This window comes from Chelonoidis abingdonii, chromosome 2 (assembly GCF_003597395.2).
Source record: "Chelonoidis abingdonii isolate Lonesome George chromosome 2, CheloAbing_2.0, whole genome shotgun sequence".
Classification (NCBI taxonomy): domain Eukaryota; kingdom Metazoa; phylum Chordata; order Testudines; family Testudinidae; genus Chelonoidis; species Chelonoidis abingdonii.
The window spans coordinates 233,906,599-233,912,013 of NC_133770.1; the positions used below are offsets into that span (position 1 = coordinate 233,906,599).

General features: G+C 46.8%; 1 protein-coding gene across 2 annotated transcripts in view; it reads left to right on the forward strand.

Moving 5' to 3' along the window:
* The first annotated feature begins 2,046 nt into the window (after positions 1-2,046).
* The window catches only part of SDCBP (syndecan binding protein), a 38,595-nt gene continuing 35,226 nt past the window's right edge, over positions 2,047-5,415 (forward strand). Inside the window, exon 1 of one of the 2 annotated variants that reach the window (XM_032802192.2) lies at positions 2,047-2,183. The gene's annotated coding sequence lies outside the window, so the exon portion shown is untranslated. The remainder of the gene's footprint in view (positions 2,184-5,415) is intronic. The other variant, XM_032802190.2, reaches the window with a different exon arrangement.

Below are 5,415 nucleotides of genomic sequence, written 5' to 3' on the forward strand. Positions count from 1 at the left end.
GAGTCCTGCTGAAATGAGAGGGTTTGCAGAGAGACCCATCCTGTTCATAGATGATTACAGGATTGGGACTTTAAAACATAAGGGTTTTTTTTCCCCCAGTGGCAGAAATTGTGGACCCAGTCTTGCTTCTGTGAAAGTAAGTGGCAAAACTCCCATTCACTGTAATGGGACTAGGCTCAGAAATGTATTTTAACTGGTTTTGTGAAGCACATAATTGTATACACAAAAATAATCAATAAATAATAATACAAATTTCAAACTACAATAATGCCTTTCATTTAAGTTTGTGGACAATACTAAAGCCCCAATCCTACAATGAACTTTGTATGGGCGGAAGGGTTCACCAGCACTGAGCTTATTATAAGTCCCAGGCCAATGGGGGCTGCGGGAAGTGGTGCGGGGCGAGGGATGTGCTGGCTGCCACTTCCTGCTGCCCCCATCGGCCTGGAGCAGCGAACCGCAGCCACTGGGAGCCGTGATCAGCCTAACCTGTGGATGCAGCAGGTAAACAAACTGGCCTGGCCTGCCAGGGTGCTTACCCTTGTGAGCTGTGTGCCAAAGGTTGCCGATTCCTGCTTTAATGTTTCTGGACCTTTAACTCCATGCCTTTTAAACAACTAATTGTTGTCACACACAAAGCTAGAAAGGCAGTAAAAGAGTCATTATCTGTCTTATTATTATTTATTTGTATTACTGTCATGGATCAGGACCTCACTGTGTTAGACAGTGTACAAACACAAGAACAAAAAGATGGTCCCTCCCTTAAAGACCTCGCAAGCTAAATTAGTCTTCTAAGTGACAATATGAATGTTTCTGAGAATAATAAACAAATTAAATCCACACTTACTTTCAGTGATGAGGTGAAGGCCAGCACCATATCTAGCTACAAATGAAACTGTCTACAAGACAGCAACAAAAACAGCAACTGAAGTCCCCTTTATAAGGAAATGAAACCACAAACACAATCAAGAACAGTAGGTAACAGACTACATTAAAAAAAAATGAAATGAAATGGAAACAGAAACACTGAATCATATGATCACACAGGCACTGACTTGAGAAGATAAAAACATGAGGAAAGAAAGAAATATATGATGAAAGACTTTAAAACCCCCATCTAGAGAAATGAGTGAACACACATAATATAAATAAATATGGCTATCGCAGGTGCTATGAAGCTTTCATAGACTTTGGAAAAAGCTGCAGATTTCACTTGTGGCTCCTCGACTGAGATTATCCTAACTTCCAGCTATTAAAACAAAAAACACCCTTCACATCATGCACAACTGTCACATGCTTTCTTGTCAGCCCCGTGCAAAAATCATACCTCGCGGCTATGAAAGTAGAAGGGCGTAATTCAGGGCTCTGACACTATAAAATCAGTTCTCTTGTTCCCAGCACGACACAAAGGCCGTGATGAGGAGTTTCGTTTCTTTAATTAGGACTCTGCTGTATAAATGAACTCAAGTTAACTCCGTTATCAACTGAGTCACGGCCAGGGCATAGGCGCCGAAACAATTTTTACAGCCGGGGGTTCTGAAAGCCAGTAAACAAAGGTGTAAACCCTGTAAATGATGGGAACCACGTCAGCCCCCGGGGTGCTGCACCCCCAGCAGGCTGGTTCCAGCATCTACGGGCCAGGGTCTCCGGGACCGCTGCTGGAAAAGGGCTGGGGGCGGCCCCCTCCCCCTAGTGTGTGTGAAAAGAGGCACTGAGGTTAAACCGGAGCCCAGCGCGGTTTGTCTCGCGCCGGGGTTAGCGAAGGAAGCGGGGAAGCATCATGCTGCGGAGCCAACAGCTCCGGTCACGGGTTGCGGCGCGAGGGGGGGGTAACACGGCGCTAGGCGGGCACAACCCCGCGAACCGGGCTGCAGACGATGGGTTCGGGCGGTCCCCGCCCCGCAGGTTGCCGCCCAGGCCCTCTCCAGACACGCAAGCAGGGCGGGCGGCTGCCCGGAATGACGGAGCGCGAGGGGAGAACAGAAACTTCCCCCGGCCGGTAACAGACTCCCCACCCCCTCCTTGCCTGTCACGGGGCCCCGAGGGCGGCGCATGCGCACAGCAGAGCACTAAGCCGTTGTTCCGCAGCCGCCGCCGCTCCCTTAGCAAAGTCGCGTCGCCAGGAGCTGGAGCCGCCGCTGATAGCGGCCTGGGAACAGCAGCTGCCTCCGCCACCTCGGCCGGTGAGTGTCGGGATGAGCGGCCTGGCTCGTCCCCCCGGCCCTCCGCTCCGGGCGGTGTCACCCCCTCCCTACCCCCGGCTCGCCCGCCGCTGCCGCCCCACCCTGAGAGCCGCAGTGGCTGGGGGGCGGGTACGGAGCGCGCCCGGCCCGGCCCGGCCGTTACTTTCGGTGCTGGGCCTCGCGCTCCCCACCTCTCCTGTACGGGGCGGGGAGTAAAGAAAGGCCCGAGGGTCCCTCCGCATGCATACACCGGGGGGGGGGGAGTTCGGGGCGTGGCCCATGAGGAGCCGAGTGTGTTATTTATTCGATCTCCTGCCCCTTGAAGGAGGCAAACACCAGCCCTGGGCACCATGGAGACGCTGCAATGGGAAATCCCGCAAGTCTCCCACAGCCCCACGCGGAAATAAGGCAGCCCTGGCTTCGGGGTTGGGGGGTCTGGGCTGAGCTGAGCCGCTGCTCCCGTGGGCTCTCTGGTGATTACCTAGCGAGAGTAATTAGTGCTGAGTCTGCTCGGCTCGGTTTACGGGAAAAGGTGTGTTTTTTTTTCTTTTATATCTTTGGCAGTCTTTTACCTCCCCTTGAAAGGGTCAGTGGGATAGATCCGCTGTGCTCACAGGACGAGGGTGGGGGGGCGCTGCTGGCGCTGTAGCGCTTCACAAACCATCCAGTGGCTAATTCAGGCTTCTGTGCCATAACTTGGTTAATGTTCTTAGTTTTTACGAACGAAATCGCTTTGACTTCTCCCTTTAGTAACAGATTTTATTGCTACGATGTCAACAGTTTAGACAGAGTCCTTAACTATCCCCTTGAAAACATGGCTAAGACTGAGAAACTACTGTATCTGCTTCTTTCTTTAGCAGTGGTGGGGTAAAACTGTTGGAGATTAGAGTTTTAATTTATGGATACTTTGAACGCTATAGAAGATGGTGAATATACCTGTCTGTTTGTAAGTAAAGCTCAAGTAACTTCCTTACAACAATGGTCAGTTAGGATTCCCTATATAAACTGGCTTTTCATTTGTGTACTGGCTGACTGATTTACTTTTCATTTTCTATTGAGACCACAAGTTTCTTTTACCCAGGATCTATAGTGTATATTTATCTATGCCTGTATTCTTAGAAGTAGAGATCTTTAGTCTGTGGTTATTTATCAGCCCTGTTTCTCTCTCCCGCCGCCACCCCGCCCCAGCCTTTTGGGCATGTCACTACAGAATCTAAATGCTTCTCAGGTAACCTGCCTGGAGCTTTGTGATGAGGATTGCATGACTAGGTTTGTTAATCTTCTTGTGCCTTGATAGAGGAGTATGGTCTTGGACTATGGTTGGTTGGAAGGTTTATTTGTTTTCTTGAAGATCCTGAAATAATTCTGAAGATGGTACTATTCTGGATTAGACTGTTTTCATCTGAAAACTCTGTAACTCCTCTTCTGAGAATGACTTCACTCTGATTCTCACTTTGTCCTGGATTTGTAAGCTAAATTGTTTGAGAGAAGGGCTGCCTACCTAGTGGGTTGTGGATGAAGATGATTGCTGATGTAACTGCGTCCTGACTCATGAATGTTCATAATGATAACTAAGGCCTTGCAGTGTCACTGGAGAATTGGGTTGCTGCATTCTGCACAAGCTGAAACTTCAGCTTCAAATGCAGATGCTACTAGTTGTCACAGTCCAGAGTGGAGCTGATGAATGCGTGGTGCACTTTTGCTAGATATCTTCCGTGCGTGAGAGAGGAATCATTTAGCAGTAAATTGAAGGTATAAGAAGACTTTTTCCATCACCGATGCTGCCCTGGACTCCAGACTAAGTGGCAATTAAGATGAGACCATGAAGCTTCAAATCTTTTTAGTGAATAGGTTACAGATGTCCTTGATGGAATATGAGAACAGCTGCTTGGCTGGTTCTTGGAAGTTTCTCTCTTCCAGCTAGTTTAACTTTGGTCTTGCTGGGTTGAGTTTGAACCAGTGGCTGATCTCTAGGAAGAGAGATGACACTGGTGAAGTCTGTGAACTAGGGGATGTACTGCTGGTTGTCCTCAGTTTGTTGCTGGTAGTGGCGTCTGTAGGACAGATATTAGAGAAGCAACAAGACACATCCTGATAGTACTCTACAGGCCAGTATTTTGGGAAAAGGGGAGCAATCTGGTTTAATTAAAAGCTTTTTGAAGTCTGCTAGTTCAGTTAACATTCTCCCCCTCCCCCCCGCCCCTGTCTTTGAGTCACTTTTCTAATCCTCCCCCTGCCCCTTTGTTAGGTTTTGCAGCCCATACCAGCATGTACGATTTTATAAACAAAACTGGACTGAGTCATCTCTGTACAAAAATCAAGTTAAGTGATTGTGTGGGGGACAGAATCCTTTTCCTGCTCAGTGTTTCTCATAACTTTAAATAGCTCTAATAGTAAGGTAGTGATTTCTGTCCATACTTTTGTCCTAATATGTTAACTAACAAACTAGCTACAAGCTACTAAGTCTGTGGTGGAAGTTGTCTGTGTTACACAATGTACTGCAATAGCTAATTACAGTGGGGAGTTCTTTCAGGATTTTTCATCTTGGTGTTTTTTAATATTTGTATAAATCTGACCATTTAATGATAAATTTCAGCTGAATGCATGACTTTTTTCCTTAAATAATTGGAATTTTTAGTCCATTAGAATACCCAATATTACTAAAGATGCCATTTCTTAGTAGAATTTTCTTTAGAAGTTTGGACCAAGACATTCAGTGATTATTGATATCTGATGATGTGGTTGCAGTTAAGGTTTTTGTTTTGACTCATCATTGCAAATTTACATTTATAAATAAGAAATTCTCAGACTCTTCCATAGTGTGAATCTCATGCTGCTCAGGCCATTTCCCCATCTCTTTGTGATTGCAGGGACCACCTCCCCTCCTATTTGTGATCAGGTAACATTGCTAAGAAAAATAAGCTAGCTGAGATTCTTTCTCTCTTTATTGGCTTACTTGGTGTAAGCAGAAGTCTGAAGGGCTGCTTGCATGAGTAACGATTTTGCAGGATTTTGTTTGAGTTCATCCACTCTGGCTGTGAGGAGAAAAGAAGACTTAACTGGTTCAGGTTAACTCTGGTTTTAAAGAGTTCTGAACTGGTTAAATGTACGCTGAATTTAAGGCCTTAATGCTGAAGTTGCATCCTCTTCAATTGGAACAACTAGAGCACTGGACCTCAAACTTTTTTCAGTGTTGTGCTCTCTCCGACTATGGCCAGGACAGGGGATGTGG